The 18,352-nt window shown below is 36.1% G+C and overlaps 1 protein-coding gene across 7 annotated transcripts in view; it reads left to right on the forward strand.

Annotated features, from left to right (window-relative positions):
- The first annotated feature begins 3,845 nt into the window (after positions 1–3,845).
- The window catches only part of LOC109100683 (zinc finger MIZ domain-containing protein 1-like), a 124,925-nt gene continuing 110,418 nt past the window's right edge, over positions 3,846–18,352 (forward strand). For 3 of the 7 annotated variants that reach the window (XM_042769097.1, XM_042769098.1, XM_042769101.1), the window contains exon 1: positions 3,846–4,081. The gene's annotated coding sequence lies outside the window, so the exon portion shown is untranslated. The remainder of the gene's footprint in view (positions 4,082–18,352) is intronic. The other 4 variants (XM_042769095.1, XM_042769094.1, XM_042769100.1 and 1 more) reach the window with 2 other exon arrangements.

Raw genomic sequence — 18,352 nt, forward strand, 5'->3', positions numbered from 1 at the left:
AATTAGCTGAGCTGTGGCGCTCCGGCTCACATCAGCTCGGGTCGAAATGTGCAGCAAAATGGGGATACATGTCCAAATTGTCTAGTTTTTTGTTTATGTGTCCTTTCATTTGGCCTTTCATCTGAGAGGGAAGTAGTAATTGATGTAATCAAATTGACACCTGCCAGACCACAAATGAATTGAGCATGCTTTTTAAATTCCAATTCCATTGTAAGCAAGTAGAAATTAAATATTTTGAATGTTAGCTTTTGATTGTTGACGGAGTCTTGTTTGAAAGTTTTGGTAAAACTTAAAAAAAGTGAAAGTTTGTACATCTAAATATACAGAGATATTTCATGAAAATTTGCTCAATTTAATTTGTTGTTAAATTTTATATTTGATATTTATAGACACACTATTTATTTATTTTGTTTACATGTATTTAAATATTGATGCATTTTATATTTGATGATTTAACCTTTTTTTACATTATTTAGAATTTATTTTATATTTATTTATTTGTATACATTTATTATATAATTCATGTATACTTATATAAATGTATACTTTAATATACATTAAACACTTAAATATAAATATGAAATGCATCCAAAATGCATTGTCAATTTCTCTTCCTGTCATTCCAGTTCAACTTCCTGTGGGATGTGACCAATTCAGTTCAAATCCACACTCATGAATTGAAAGGGAGCTGTTTTTCGTTTCTGAATTTTGCACAACACTGTCCAACATGTTCTCAGACCTTATAAATTCTATCTTGATTTCTTGCATCTGTGTGTGTATGAAATTATACCGAGGTTCAGTCAAGCTGAAGTCACTCCACCTAAAGTCCATCCATCTTCTTGGCAGCCATCTGGTCATATTGTCTCAGAATGTAAGAGTCGAGGGCTTATCCGCGAACACTAAGAACCCTTACAACAACTAGCTTTGAACTGAAGTGTGCTGTTCATTGACTGCTTGTGATTTTGTTCGCATGAACCGTTGCATCTTTGAAGGACTTCACAAAAACATGATTAATGGCCCAGAACACAACATATTACAAGCAGCTTAAAAGGTATATCACAATAGACACTGAGGTACTCAGTATTACTAACACCATGCTTTGATACTGATGTTACACAGGGATATCCATCTTTGCAAAAGCCATCTGAGGCACCAGTCATCCTATCGACAAATTCAAACAGCATCTGTTAAATCACTTTGAAAGTCAGGCCTTGATAAAGTGCCTTCGAGACCTTAAGAAATAAGCACATGTCAACAAAAAGACATTCAAGCTAGCCAATGAGGATCGAAAAGGAAGTGTGGTTAAAACAGCAATTGTAAAAACTAATGGAAAATATCTGAATGTGAGAAAAAGTGTGCTTTGACATTGACTGCAGCATTTAAATTGTCATCCAGCGGGTCGTGAACTCTCCTTCTAAGAACAGGACAGAAATAAATATGAATGACTGCCTGTGACCGATGATGTCATCTGCTAGATTTATCCCTGCCAACTTAGATAACTGTACAGGAGCAAGTGTCCTTGAGACAAAGCGTTCAGAGAATGGGCCCCATGCATTAATGTCAGCAGCGGTGCAGTGGAGATGCTAAGGATGTCAAAAGACACTTCCAAACACTTTCTCTGTCAGCACTGGTCAGAGATGGCTGGGAAATAATTGACAGATGGCAGGAAAAAAGAAATCTAACGCCTTATTGAGAAAAATGTCACAGTGTTCCTATAATCCAAACAATGGGTTCTGTGAATTGTCGGAGTGTCAATTGTCGCACTTTTGGTTTAACCAATTATACATGAGCTATGTCACACATAACCACCATCTTCCTGAGGTTCCAGTTGATTTATAGACTTAAATCAACGTAAAAGTGGGAAAAATGTTTTTCACATCTGATTTATAATTATATTGGTGATCATGTTAATGGATGCAGGATTATTATAGTTAACTAAAACTAAAATCATAAAAAATTATTACTTGAAATAAAATAAACTAAAAAAAAAAAAAACTTTACTAAACTAATTTAGTTTAACTTACTGCAGTAACTAAAACTGAAACTAAAACATATAAAAATATAAAAAATGACAAAAACTTTGACTACAATTCAAATGAAAACCAAATATATATATATATATATATATATATATATATATATATATATATATATATATATATATATATATATATATATATATATATATATATAATCAGATTAAAGATATTAATAAAAACCTTTTTAGTATCTCAATGATATTAAAATAACAATGAATGGATGACAGAAGTGGGGTCATCTAAATTAGCAGTTTCTCTGAATTCAGTTTGTAACACTCACACAACTTGTAATCTATAGTACATGTTTATAAAAACTAGATTTGCACATAATGTGGCATACACTATTATGTTTTATTTCTTTCAATGTTTGCTTTCAATTCAGATGATTCTTTACCATATTGATTTAAAATGTTTAAAGTGAAATTGGGGTGGTGATGGGGAATGTCATAATTATTTTGAAGAAGTATTTCATGTAAAACATTTTTGAACAAGTGTTTTCTATTATGGTTGTGAACAGTGATGTAGATTGTATCAACATAATTATTTTGACACTAATTTACACAGTTTCATTGCAGATTTATAAACTGCTTTAATTAGTAGCAGACAAATTAGAGTACAGTATAGAAGTGTGTTACAGCACTCAAAATCTGCCTATATTAAAAACAATAATAGGCTACCACTTGTCATATATTGAGTAATTTGCTTTGCTCCTGTCAGGAGAAAAAAAAATGACAAGCTGTAAAATCCCAGGCAGTGCATTTGCATATCTCCATATTTTAGGGCATAAGTCATAGGGACATGCTGGAATTTTGTTGTGGTGGTGTGAGGCAGCGCAGCGTGTGCAGTGACTGATTCTATCTGATGCACTACTAGACGCTCGCGCGGCGGCGGCCTCCTCCCACTCCGGTCAGTAGAGTCGTGCAGCATTGGCTGAGGAGAGGACAGGAGGCAGTAGATGCGCGCTGTGTCTCGGCTCTGTTGGAAGAGTCATTGTTCCTTGACGTCACCACTCAGCCAAGCCTGGCGCTGCTGCTCTCAAACATGTCTTTGTTATTCAGAGCTTTCCATCGGCGAATTGCAAAATACGGAACGAGCTGTTCCTTTTATTCACGGGAAGTAGAAGGACTCACATGGACGCGCGTTTGTTTGTATTTGGGGAGGAGCGTTCTATCAGATAACTTTAGATTTATAACTGAAATAGAAAAATACGGATTTGTATTATTATTATACGGATTTGAATATTATTATATAGGGTACTTACAATGTATTCAAAAATATTTTGTTTTTGTTTAAGGAATGTAGAAAGGAAAAAAGAAATTATAAAAACAAGAGTATGAGAAAAAAACATAAAACTCGACATAAAAGTGTCTGCTAAATGCATAAATGTAAACTTAATGCTTAATTTTCACACAAAAATGGGTCTTTATTTATGTATATAATTGTGTAAATGATGTTTAATAATAAGTAGAGCTTGAAAAGAATGGTTAAATTTGATTGCAAATCATATTTACTTAAAATACTAAAATATTAGTAAGACTTAGTGCAAAAGCCCATACATTATAACAATTATTGCACTTTGGCTGCCATATAATATTGTTTTGATAACGTTATATATTTAATCATAATAAGCATTCATCAGTATCCTGGAAAGGCATCGTGGTCTCCGTGGTTTGATTGCAATAAAATAAATCCAAACGACATACTGTAGTATTCAAACATCAAACAACTGGCACTCGCGTGTAAATCCAGTCCGTTGATCTGCGCACGCCGCCTGGTGCCTTCCACTTCCAAAGGCGCGAGCGCTTTACGCGACTCTGGGACACATTTTGTCAGCAACCAGCAAGCATGGCTCTGTGGTAATAGAATAGCCCGTGTAATTTGACACTTCAACTTGCCGTGCACTACGTTAGTTGATTCAGACAGTCACACTAACGAAACGCCGTGCGCTTTTCTCCCAGTGTTTGTGAAGTGTGAGGGGAGAAAACAGATCGCAACTTCAAATCCAGGAGATTTTCGGCGCCTTGTTGTGATTGGACCTGAAAGTAAGTTGTGTTTGTGTTTTCCTATAATTTTCCACACCTCGCTCGCTGGGAGGTTTTTATGCATTGCACTGAAATGAATCCGTAGCCTCCGCGCTAGCTCCAACCTCAGCTAACAATAGAGTCACTTAAAGTATCGCTAAGATGTGTACACATGTATTTCTGCGGAGGAAACAATTGCACTAACTGAAACGTTGGCGATACGGCTTTGTGTTTTCGAAGCAAAACATTATTGAGCAATTTTTCCTGGACAGTGGCGTTCAGAGGAACGCGGAATTTGGCTGAAGCGGAGAAGCCCACCGTTTACATACCGTTCAGCATATCGTTCTGGTGTATTGCATTGTTCAGATGAAGAGGGCACTGTCATGCGGTGGACGGTTGGTTGGCACATTTAGATGGGCACGTTTAGATGGCTTGGTTGCACGAATGCGATTTAAATTCGCCGGGTCTTTTTGATTAGGTGAAATTATATTGTGGCTGCTTGATAAGTAATAGGAAACAAGGCTTTCAACCATGTGCTGAAATGTGATGTTTCATGCTGTGCTCTAGTAACAGGACAGCCGCGTTCTGAAGCACGATGATACATTTGAACATCTCGTTCGAATCTTGGAATCCTTGAATGTTTGAATGTAACATCGGAGCAGACTTTGAGGACGCACGCAGTGTTGGGTACCAACTGATTCTGATCTGCATTTCGTAATAAGATAATAAAAATCGAGTGTTTGTAATAAGAAACCATTACATTTTTACATATATCATTCATTAGATATCAGTTGACTTGTGGATTGCATGATTGCATATGGGTGACTTTAAATACCAGGAAACAGCAATAAATGAATGTTTAATAAATTAGCAATTTACAGATTGTGCCCCTGTAGCTGTAAAGCATGCACCAAACATGCAAAAATAAATTAAAGCCGATACATATTGTTGTGTTATGCAGTTATTGCTTTCAAAATATTAATGTTTACATATGGTTTTATGTTTACTAGTTTATTTCACTGTTTAATCTAAGGAAACTTAATTTGCGCTTGATACACTTATTTGTGATTCAGTATTCAGCAAGACATAATATAGAAATAAGCTGATGAAGCAGATGTTAAAGAAGTAAGATTCTTGTTGCTTTTGTATGTATTTTTTTATCAAAATCCAGAAGTGAACCGATTTTTAGTAAATTTTAGTCATACAATTTGTAATGGGTACTAAATTACTTTTAAATTACTTCTGGTTGCAAGGTACAACACAGTTCACACATACCAAGTGTCCACCAAGTATTTATTTTGCTCTGTAAGTGAACAGTTTATTCAAGATATCTTTGCAGTTTGTAATTCTACAACTTTCAGCTTTGGTTAATAAGACTGTATTTTCCAATATGATGTTGAATGAAGTGATTTGTTGATGTTTTTTTGATCACACCTGGCCAGTGCTTTACACGGTGTCATGTTATTGCTTTTGATTTTGAAATTATTGATTTTGAATCATTGTAGGAGAATCTATTACCAATAATACTACAAGAAGCCTATGAAGGTAGCCAAAGTTCTTTTGAGCAACAATGTGTGTTTACAGTAAATTGTCATTGTTTTCATGAAAATAGGTTTTGTTTCCTCAAAACTAAGTTCTAACTGTAGTTTCTCTTTGGTGGGCATGCTTGTTTAAAACAGTAACATATTGTTTTTTCAGCATGATTCTTCAGTCAGTGTTGTCATTTGATGACTATTGCTTGGTCACCTCTCCAATACAGTACAATCACAGTCAATGTTTACATGGCTGTGTGAGTACTGATAATGTTAAGAACTTCTTCCTTACTTCAGGGTGGATTGCTCCTGGAACAAAGGTGAAAGTACTGACCTCTCGGCTCACTCATTTTGAATTGTGGTGTTGGTTCATGTTAACATTATTGGAGGAGGTGGGTTGTTAAGGCCAATTATTGTTAGCAAATGTTTAAAAATGAACCCACGCATAAGACTGGAGTCTCATTTGGTGAGTCTGCTGGGGTGTATTTTAAAACACCGCAGATTTACCCACCAGTGTGATGCCCCCTTCTATGAGTGGCTTAACTTCTATGAGTCAGGAATGGAGAATGTGTCTAGGAGAGGAGTTTATTTTCCTCCCTCCTTCAGATGGGGCCCCAGGTTGAGGATCATCATTACAAGGGCAGAGGCTTTAGCCATAGTCATGTAAAGACACAGATAGAGCTCAAGTCATTCTGTCAACGGGACTAAAGAGGTATTGCACAGGACTTAATTGAGCTTAATGTGGGATTAAACTTCCATAAGATCGTTGAAAAGTTGATTTTAACATGCCAAAATAGAGAGAATCCTCAGTTGTCATTTGAATGAATTAACATTGTTGAAATCTATCAGATTTTACACGCAAATTATTCAGTTAGGTCATTATTGCTCACATCACTGCCTATTTATGCACATTTGTGTCTCTATTGTGTCTAGCCTAACAAATGTGTTCAAGGTTGTCCAGTTTAGGAGCGAAGTCTAGATGATCTCTTTTCACATTCAAATTCTTGGGATGTGTGACAAGAATTTGCCTAATTCACTGGGCGATTTAAGGGTGGGAAATCGTGAGTGATTCCGTTATAGAATATTATCATCATGATACTTGGGTCACAATGCCATACATAAAGGGTTCTCTTTATAAGTTGTGATGCACCAATATTGTGACTTGTGAATTTTTTCTTGTGAAATTTAGAAACAGAGTAATTATTTCAGCATGAAATAATCAAATGTGGAGTGGAAAAACCTTTGCCATTAGGATTTTTTGAGGTCCCAAATGAGTGAAGAAAATTTTTCAAAGAAATAAGAAAAATCAGGCATTTTTAGAACTTTAAAAAGACCAACAAGTTCCAATATGTCTTTATTATTGTACCATAACATATTTGTTTCACCCACAACTAATTCAAATTTTTCACAGAACAAAAGTTTGTTTAGGTTTAGAAATGTAAAAAATTGAGTCTTTGTTTACTTGAGTGCAAAATTTGGTTAAAATTACTTTGGTACTCTTCATTAATGGTGTTAATACCGCATTGCTGTGTTTTCTCTTCTTCCTATAGCCAGGATAAGACACAATACATTTTTTTACCAACTGAAAATACTAATTAATGTTTTGACAGGTTTACATTTAAATGTTAGCACACAGTTGTGGTGAAATTGTGAAATAGTTGGCCCACGTTCATTCATCATAAGGCAAACAGTCGTCTAGCCACCACCCGCACACGCCCACTCTTGAACCCGAGTTAGGCTTTGTTTAAGTCCACATGCTGCACTGTGGATCATTTATTACACTTAATACGCTGATGGCCTTTTTTAACGGTTCACATTACGTCTGCATAACCGCCTGCTTGACTTGTGTGTGCACTTTCATTTCTGTGGTGATCGGGGTTAGTGCGTTAACATGAAGTATAGCCTCCGAACCACAGATTATTCAGACAATAGCAATGCATGACTTGTGATTTCCTTGCAGACTTACGGGTATGTTGCTCTGTTTCATCTTGCGGTTCATGACCTCTGCAAAGCAGAGGGAGAGGGACTTTTGATTTTAATTACATGCATCTGCAGTGAGCGTGGCGTGGGACCGAATCTGCTTCCAGGCTGCATAAGTTGAAAGCTTGTTGAAGGCTGCCTCCGACTCTTGAGTTGACAATGTGACCAAGGATGCCCTGGGATGCAGTGTGCAAAGCATTAGCTAGCTGGTGCCCTTCTAAGTGCTTTATGCCTCAGATAGGGACTTTCAGGCCCACACTGTCATGGGCTCATGCATGTTTGATTTGACGCTCTTTGAAAAATGAACACAGAAGATGTCACAATGCCTGTGTCCCGTTTCTGTCAGCAAGAGCAAGTACTTTAAATCAAAAATGACACCCAGCTACTCTTTTTCCAATGCGAGGGCTTGATATTTTGCACTATAGCACAAAATGTCCCCACCAAACTGATAATTTTGCATGATCACAAGCAATTACCTTTGTTTTTCGGTGCCAATAAAAGCTCACAGCGCTTTGAAGTCTGATTGCCGCTGTGTGCCCTGCAAATCCAGCTTAAGCAAAACAAACATATTGTCCTCAACCTGTTTTCTTTTGACTGAGGCAAATTAGTATACATTCAGTGAGCCATGTTCTCCATGCTAAACTGTTAAGTCCTGCTACTCTCTTAAAGAGATCCATCTCTCTTTGAGAAACAAATATCTGTGTTGTCAAGTACACTGATTCTATAGACTCAACATCAGGGCTCGGTTTCAAGTCATTGAAAATATTAGACTGAAGTAACTTGTTGTACAAAAGCTGTTTAATATATATTTTATCACATTGAAATTCTGCGTTTATGCTTTTTTCAGCAGTGTTTATCTGTATGCATTTATTCAGGCTTTGCAGAAGAATGCCAATGCATCTGTGTTCATTTTATGTATTGAAATACTGCCATGTATTCCATCATGTGGAAACCTTGGACCTTGTCACCGTGTCTGAGCTGTCTGTCTCTGTCTGCGAGCAGGAGATTTCCCTCCGTCCCAGCGAGTGATCACTGTGTTTCTGAGAGGGGCTTGCAATTACGTTCAACACGGCCCGGGGGATTCATACATGTTTTTTGACAAAGTAAATTAATTAGGTTTTCTTAGGAAAGATAAATATTATTTCTCATTCAAATTTGCCTTTTACGGGAAGGAGGATTTGCATTTGCGGGTGCCAAATCACATGCATACATAACCTTGGCTTAGACATTTGCACAAGGTGAGACTAAATGAAAGCTGAACGAAAGGCAACTAGGAGATGTCAGGAGAACATGACAAATGGACGATGGCGAATTAAATTCATACTAGATCCGCCAAATCCCTTAGTGTCGCAGGAAAAAGGTGAATTTATATCAAACAGTAAAAATGCATTTCATTGTTTCTCAGATTTCTTTTTCTCTTTTTTTAGACAATTGGATTATTTATTTATTGCATGGATATTTGGTTATAATATTTGAGTCTAAACTGATGAAGATGTAGTTTATGTCCTTATGTCATTAATTTAATGATTTTTCAGGATCATTACTAGTTTTCAGTAGGAGACTAGATGGTTTTTGTAGGCAGGGTCTATTTCACTTGTCTTTCCTCAAGTAACATAAGTAACAATGTACAGTTTTTGTTGCATATTTCAATTATTGTAATTTAATTAGCATGCTTAATTATGTGACTTTAATCTGTTAACATGCGATGAAGCATCAATGACCCATTGTTTTGAAAATATTTATATATATAAATAAGTGTTTTTTTTTAATGGCCACAAATGTTTTTATGATCAACCAGTCAATAATTACCCTGATTCAGTCTTGTAAATTTCATAATTTCTTTTGTACAAGGTTAAGTCCTCAACACGCAGTTATGTAGATTCTGAAATTTTAGATAGCCTTTGGTTCAGTAAGAGGCTCAGAATTTAACTCTGTAACTACTCGGATTCAGTGACTGATTCATGAGTCTGAATCAAACTGAGAGTTTAAGAGTCTTTGTGACTGATTATTTGATGGTCAGATTATAGTGGTTGTGCTGTATGTGATAAAATAATACTCGAAAGACACATTGTGTTTGTTTTATTTTGTGATACCCAACCTTTTCAGTCATTACATTCAGATTGCAAGTTCATAACTCTGGTAAAATGACTTTTTTTGACACTGTAGATTCAACAGAGTGCCACTGTTAAATAATGGGGCAGGGAACACTGGTATGGTGTAATATCATATTAGTCTTGCGTAGTATGCTGTTAAAACAGCTCATTTTCTTAACATAAGGCAATTTTCAAAAAAAAAAATTTGTCATATCATATACATATCATTCTGATCTACCATGTTTTTGATTGAAATCTGTTATTATATGGATTCTGCTGCGTCAAAATCACAGAACTGCATGGCCCAGAGCTTTCTTTAGCACTTATTAACCGTTCAAGGCAGATCTTACTATGAAAACGTATTCCATCTAAGAACACACCTCTTGCTCCACAAATACACTTCATGCATCACAGCCTCCGTGCAGAGCTCATGAGGTGACAGCTGTAGGCAACAGAGAGACGTTCATGGAGTGCTAGTGCAGACTCAGCGCCAGATAGAGCATGATAAATCCAGAACAATGTTTGTTTGCGCGTGTATGTCCAGACTCAAATTGGCATGCAATGGCAAGCACCACTTCCCAGGTAAGTGCTGTGTGCCCTGGCTCTTAATGACTGTTTCATAAGCTACACTCTTGGTGGCCACTATGTGCCCTTCCCTCTCGTTCACCCCTGCAGTTCTGAACCAGACTGCTTCACACTCTTATGAGCTCATGTCTTTTAATTTCTCTACCTGGGCTGTTCAGATAAAGAGCCATATTAGAAACACCAGAGTGCAAATATTGTAAAATGGCAGGTCTGGTCTAGTGGTTTTGACTGAGCCTTGTCATAGGGGAAAAAGTAGAGTTGATTTAACAGGGAGTAGTTTCTTAGAAATACAAAGCAATTAGGTGTTTTCACGCAAAGTAGTCGGATGTTTATTTATGCTGTAACAAATTGAAACTGTAGATTTTGTGTTGTCTGAATTGCATCACAATAAAGTTGTCAGCTGAAAGAGGAGCGATAAGAGTAAGTGATATTGCAAACTAAACCTTGATATTTCATACCTCATTCTTGCTGCATCTTCTGAGAAAACAGAAGCCATTGTTGCACTGATCATTTATCATTGCTGTAATGAGATTAAACTAATCGTATATTCCAGAGACAGCAATGATAGACTGTGTGGGGCTTGCCAGGGATCATCTTCAAACAGTATTTGTCATTGTCTCTCAGTGCTTTTTAATTAACTGTTGACAAACACCGTAAGCCTTTTGGGTGTTATGATTTAAAAGCAGTCCCATTTCAGTGTCATAAAATATGGTTTCTTTAAAAACAAGCTAGAAAGAAACAAATATGTTTTGCCATCTAATGGACAAAAGCTCTATTATGTTCCGTTCCAGAATCTTGTGAGCTGACTCTAACCTTGAAGGAGTAGTTTACATAAAACATGAAAATTGTAATTTACTCATACTCAGGTCATTCCAAATGGAACACAAATTACATTGCCCATTCAATGGAAGTTAATGTTGTTTTATATAGACAAAAGCAGCTGAAACATTCTTCAAAATATCTTCTTTTGTGTTTTACAGAAGAAAGTAATAAAGGTTTGGAATGACATGAGGGTGAGTAAATGTTTCATTGGTGTTAAAGTACTGTTTAAAGTATAGGTAGTATTAGCTTAGCAATAAGCTAACTCTGAACTCCATTGAAATTGATTCTAGTTGCTGCCTATGTAGAGCATTTCAAATTAGTGTTATTTTAGTATTATTTATAGTATTTATTAATATTTGGAACTTTTTATTTTTATGTTTTCAGTGTTTTTTAAATGTAATTAAAATGAGAAGTTTTAGTATTTTTTTATGTGCTCTTGTAATTTAGTTTTATTTTAATATTTCTATTTAGCTTTATTTTTTATTTTTAGTTCCACAGTAATTTTAGTACTTCAACATTTCAGTTAGTTGCCATTGCAACTGGTTTTTAAGTTTAAGGATTTCAGCTAATATTTAAAGGGGTCATCGGATGCCCATTTTCCACAAGTTGATATGATTCTTTAGGGTCTTAATGAAACATCTGTAACATAGTTTGGCTAAAATTTCTCAATGGTAGTGTAAAAACACCTTTTTACCCCGTCAAAAACAGCTCTTTTCAGAGCAAACCGCTTTGTAGTATTTTCCTTTAAATGTTAATGAGCTCTGCTGACCCCGCCCCTCTCTTCCTAGCCACTCTCTGAGGGACTGTTTACTTTAGCCGCATTCATTGTGAAACTTGCTAATAAGCATATTATTAGGAAAGGCAATTTGCAAAGATTCATTAAAAAAACTTATACTCACTTCTTCTGTTAATGAAGCTGGATCACTAATGATTTGCATGAACATAGACTCATTTAAGATGTAATACACACATTAAGGTAAGACGCCAGTCCAGTCTGTGCTGAAACGCCACTGTCAGTCAACCTATCGTGGGAGGGGCCTGTCTGTGTGATGTCACGAAGACAGGCATCTGAGATTGGCTCGATTTGAGAAGGGGGGAATGATTTAATGAGATTAAAAAAAAAAAAACACTGGGTGGATTTTTATCATTATAGGGTGGTTGTGTACACACACTGCCAACACATTTCAGTTCAAACAACTTGTAAAAGTGCATGGAGCATCCGAAGACCCCTTTAATATATTTATTTCAGATTTATTTCAGTTACTTGAAATGATTTTTAATAGTTTTAGTTATCAATAACAGCATTGCGAATTTGTCTCTTATAAAGTTCCCTGATTGTTAGAATGTTCCCTTAGAAGGCAAGCAAAGTGAAGCTTCTAAGTGAGTAGTTTTCTTAAACACGTTCAGTGTTTCATTAGTGGCTGCTGAGATCGTTAATCTGATCTTTCTGTAGTGAGCTTGTTGCTGATGCATAAGCAAACAGTGTTCACATGAAATGTTTTAATTGCACATTAACCCACTGCTGGCATATTAATCTGGCATGCTTTAAAGACGGCACGGCGTCCGTTACATTCCCCCATAGTTTTCTATGATGCCGTGGCCCTGGGTGAGACATTGAGCATCAGAGTGAATTGTTGTTTTATTAGCCAGATTGAGCCGGTGGTGCGTTGCACATTGGGTGCGTGTCCTCAGAGGACGGCTCTGAAAGCTCCTGACTCCACATCTGCAGTAAGTAGTCATCAGGGACGGATGGCACATGCCAGCTCAAATTTTCACGGCGGCCCTCAGAAGAGGAACAGCAGACCAGCAATAACATGCAGATCTTTTTTCCCTTGTCACCATCACAGATATAGGAAAGCAAAGCACCTTTTTCAGGACATCTCGAGCGTCTAATCGATATCACTGAGCATTATTGAGGTTGGCTTGCTGTGACTTACCCTGTTCTAGCTCTCAAAAGCTGGCTTCGTGCACATGGCTGTCTGTCTAATTTTCTCTGGAATTCTTTTGACTCTGGGACACAGGAACAGAGGAAACTCAATCTGGAGTGCCCTGAGGGGTTCCTCTGCAAGAGAATTCCCACCCAGATAGTTGCCAACACCCACACGAACATTTATGTAGGTCTGTTTTCAAGGAAGAGAGCGCAAACCTCAAACCTGCGTCACGCCACAGCCATCGACAACCGCAGAAGGCGAAGCAGCTTGTTTGTTAGTGGGCAGGTGGGAAGTGTAAAGGCAGTTGAACATGTGCACAGGGGCCACTGCTTATGTGCCGCAGTATCATTAATTAGATGGCAAGTTGTACTAACAAAGAGCCGCAATGTACATGCTTACTTATTTAACATGTTGGCCCATTTTGTACTCCTCATTCTATATAGAAAAATGAAAGGAAGAAATACTGTGTCTGACATAAATCAGAATATTTTGATTGATTTCTGAAGGATCATGTGATGCTGAAGACAGGGGTTGTAGCTGCGGAAAATTCAGCTTTGCCATCATAGGAATACGCATACATCAAACAGATTTATGACTAGGTGTGTATTATATTTGGGTAATGGACAATCCAAGCAAAATTTTTCTGAAATACTTTATCTGAATAGATTGGATTTGTACAAACATTTTTCTACATTTTTGTATGTTTGTATTAAATTAACTTGTCATATCATAGAACTGCAAAATAAAAAAGTAATTTAATATTATTTGTCAGTTGTCCACTTTCTTTTTTAAAGAGTGGCTATGTGTGGAATTATTCTTTAAAAATCTTTTTAGTACATCGCAGTGATCAGAAATTGTCTGTTGTATCTGTATGTTAGAAAATTTTAATTAATATTAAGGATTAATATTTAATTAATAATTTTCTCTGCGTTCTCTGAGAGTCTCCTGGAACTAAATGGCCAAAAATGTGCTCTGAGATTTCAGTGTGTTTTCATAAAGAGCATTGTAGTCCCAAGCACAATTTTGTGTCGTGCCATCAAGGTCAATTGTGCTTTTTGTCTCTATATTAAAAAAAAAATGGTTTATTTAGACAGAAGAACAACAGTGTTTTGTCTAGAATTGACCCTAATAATGAGGTGGTGTACCCCGTGTTGTTAGCTGCAGCTGGTATCTAAAGAATTACCACACATCGTTGCCCTCTGGCTATGGTTCGTCAGCTCAACTGATACTGAGTAATGATCGCGGCTGGTTTGTAGCAAACCGCCGTTCCAAGTGTCTGTCACTTTAAGTGACTTCCACAATGGCATCCTTTTTCTCCTCCCCGTTTGTTGGTGGCTTCTTTTAAAGGGGTGAATTGAGAGCACTTGGGGCCTGAGTCTGTACTAGCGTGTTTCCCGTTCTTGGCCTCCCGCGAGCAGAGGGGGTTGGCGGTGGTAGTCACGTCACGTGAATAGTAATTGTGTTTGCGTTGGGCTCCTTTCAGGCTGTCACTGTAAATCTGTTTGACTCGTCACTTTGTAAGTCATTATGATGGCTAAAAGCCTTTTTATTGAATTAAGGGAGGGGGAGTTGTTCTCCTGAGCAAATGTAAGATGTTTTTGTTTGTTTGTTTGCCTCAAGCTCATCTTTGGTAAAGATGTCATACAGGTTTTGTGTGCTTCTGTTAGAATTGTTTGTTAAAAAGGGAAAGTTGGCTTTGCGGTTGTATTTTAAGTTTTAAGGCAAAACCAGAATTTTTTCAGACCCTGGTCAATTTTGATATTTTGGGCTGTTTTGTTTCTATAACATACCTTCTTTCAGATTAGTGCACATTTAATTGTTTATTTTAATAAGCTTATTTATTTACATTTGTAGATTTCAATTAAATTATCTTTAAAGGCTATTTTTTTCTAATACACTGAGCCAGAAATCACTTTTATTCCTCTCAATATTTTGAAGCTTTTTACAGAATGTTACATGTATCATTCACCTGATTTATAACTTATATATAACGTTCCAAAAAATAAGGTCAAATATGTATTTTTCCACCTGCTGACAGTATTTTGTCATGTTTGGAGTGATACAAATTCCCTCTGTAAAAACATTTTATTTTAATTTGTCAACAAAATGAAACATGGATTTTGAACCTTGCTTCATAAAGTGTTCATATTTCCATTCTGGAGATTTATGCATGCAAATTAGTGTGTATTTTTGTATAGATAATGCATGTTAAACATACCTTTTTAGAAAACTTAATACAAAACAATTGTTTCAAAAGAGTTGATTAATATACAAATTTTTAACCCTCTTTAAATTGCAGATTTGCATGGGATGTTCCAGATGCTATAACACTATACAAGAATATTTTAAATCTTGCAAACTGTTTGAAATTTGGGACAAACAGGGCAAAAATCACTAGAGGAAGATTGTCAAACTCAAAGTGTCACTTGCTAGCAGAACTGGTTTCGGCTGACAGAAACATGACAAAGTACATCATGTCCTGAAGATCAGCTTGGCTTGTTGTCTGATAAACCTCTCCGTGCTCCTCTGCACTCCCCTCTGCCACTCGTTGCTGGCATCATGCGTGGCGGCAGGCGTTTGTCACTCTGAGCTGATGTACTGTCAGTAACACGCTAGACGGGATAAGAGAACTTACGGATCTCCTTTATTCTGTTACTTGTTCGCAGAGGCAGAAAGAAAGTCATGTTTTTAAAAAAGATGTATTTTATTGTTTCCATAAAGATGGAATTGTCACATCAAAAAATATATTTCTCTTTTCTCTAGATATGGGTTTTAATGAAAGCGGGTTTAGATTTGAATGATTGGATGTCCTTAAGTGTCAGTTGTATATTGATACACTAAAGGTCTCAAACAGGTAATGTCAACTTTTGGGCGCAGCTGTTGACGTCAAAAGAGCGTCCTGTCTGAAGTTAATGTGAAATACTTTTCGCAACCTATTTTGCTTCTGTAATGTGATGCATTTCAAAGTGAAACAGGATATTCAGTGAGGGGGAAAAAAAGCAGGGCGGGACTTTATTTATTGATTGGCTTGTGAAAAGATGTCTTTATAAAAGAGATCGAAAAGTAAGATGGATTCTTGACCAATTCTTAAAAGGAAAGTGTTTTCAGAAATGTTTTAAAAGTGTGTGTGTGTGTGTGTGTGTGTGTATGTACTTATATATATATGTGTGTGTGTGTGTACTTTCATCACAACATTATTATGTACAGTATGAAAAATAGTTATTCATTGACATTTGCTAAAGAATCATTTTAATAGTGTTATTAAAATTATGAGTTTTAAGAATTAACTAAGTGTGCATTAGATGATGGCAAAGGTGATTTTAATGTAACAATAGAGGACATGAGCAAGTATATACCCAATAATAAAAAATCAACAAAATCAAATACCATATCATAAATAAATACATTTTCCCCATCATCACCTGATAGAGTACCTATATATCTTACTGTTCTAATCAAAAATAGTATATAATTTATTTTTAGCTGGTTATCAGCCATAACTTAAAAATAATATTGACAATATTTGAAATGTACATCACTACTTACGTATATTTGCTCTTAACTGTCTTAAAAGACAGTTAAGATTGAGTCCCAAGTTGACTTTACCAGAGAAAGTTGGTTGTATGTACTTTAATATGTTTGTACTCCGGGAGGGCTCGAGGTTCCCGGAAGCCTGTGCTCTGATACGCAGCTCCACTTTTGTAGTACGAGGGAGGAGAAACTGCTGGAATTTCTCACAGTTGCCTGTCTGACAGAGTAACAGCTCAAGCTGAAAACTCTTCTGGAAAATATTGATGCTGGAGGAAGTCAAGTCAGTAGGCTGTCACAAGTGTGGAAGACTTTGTGTGCATGGTGATGAATGTGTCCTTGGCAAAACAATCACATCTTCAGTGCTTTTGGAGTTTTAGTTAAGCACTTGGATATTATTTTTGTGAACTAGATTTCAGTTTCAATTTCAGTTATAGAATCGGTCTGGATTTTGGTTGTTTCAACAGTTTATCAGTTCTACAAATTGGTCGTGACATTTGAGAAGAAGATTAATAATTATATCCCATTACAGTAATAGACGCCCTAAAACTGCCTCCTGGAAAGATGCAGCTCTCAAAGGATCGTGGATTTGATCATTCGCTTAGGCTTCCGTGAATTATCTCAGAAGTGAATCTGACATTTTGTTTATTCAGTTTCCCCACAAAGTAATGTTCAGTGAAAGACAGTGCGGACAGATTGCATTCAGGCCTGTCAGTCACAGGTGCAGTCTTTTCCGTCTCTGATAGCTAATTAAGTCGTGACACATGTTTGGCAAGATGTCCACGTCCCAACGGATTATGAAATTATTATAGAAGGCATTCAGAATAGAGGAGCAGAAAGATCAATATTGCATGTTTGCATAAGCTCATTACTAAAGACTTCAAATGCTGGAAACCATGTCTGTTGTATTATGTAGTGGTTAACACATGGTAGATCTCTTACACTCTTGTTGCTAATTTGCTAGCGCAATGATAAATGTAAATGATATACATTTATTTAAATATACAATTTATTGACTTAAAGTAAGCAAATTAGGGCTGCACGATTATGACATAAATCATAATTATCGATTATTACCTTGAAATTGTAATTAATTACGATTATCACAATTTACATTGATGTTTATACCATTGTTTGACGCAACCGCATGCCATATTTTTAGATTAAAATAAACAAACACTTACTAACAAACTTTTATTGCTTTTCTATAGTACTAAGCCTAAAATGTCAACTATATGTTGGATTTGTTTCTTCTTTAAATGAAAAAAAAAAAGTAAAAATATGCATGGTATTATACTGTTATGCTTAAACTAAAATTAAAACAATGGAAACCCCTTAAGGTAACCTGTGGAAAAAACATAACATAAGTGGACTTTGAATGATTAGGCTAATTGCCGCTTTGAACAATTACGTAATTGTGGTATCCGTAATTGTAATCGCGATAGAAATTCGATTAATTGTGCAGCCCTAAAACGAATGGTTCATAATTTATTGTGCTTGCCTGATGAAGTTGTGTAGAACTTTATTCTGGGCTTTGAATTATGAAATATGGCTTTGTGGCTTATGTTTACTTGATTTTTGCTTTTTAAATTATGTTGCATGTATTTTACAAATTCGAGACTTGCATTCAAATGTTTTTGGTCATTAATCATGGTCAAATTGTGGCATGTTGTGCCTTGTATATGGCATTATTTGTTTGCATAGGATTACAAAAATTCAAGCACGGTTGTTTGGCCTGTTTGTAAGTTCTGCTTTAATGAGCAGTTTGTTAAATTAGTGCTTGCTAATGACAAAAATGCTTCAATATGAAATTGTGAATGA

The sequence above is a fragment of the Cyprinus carpio genome, chromosome A13 (genome assembly GCF_018340385.1).
Source record: "Cyprinus carpio isolate SPL01 chromosome A13, ASM1834038v1, whole genome shotgun sequence".
NCBI classification, from domain to species: Eukaryota; Metazoa; Chordata; class Actinopteri; order Cypriniformes; family Cyprinidae; genus Cyprinus; species Cyprinus carpio.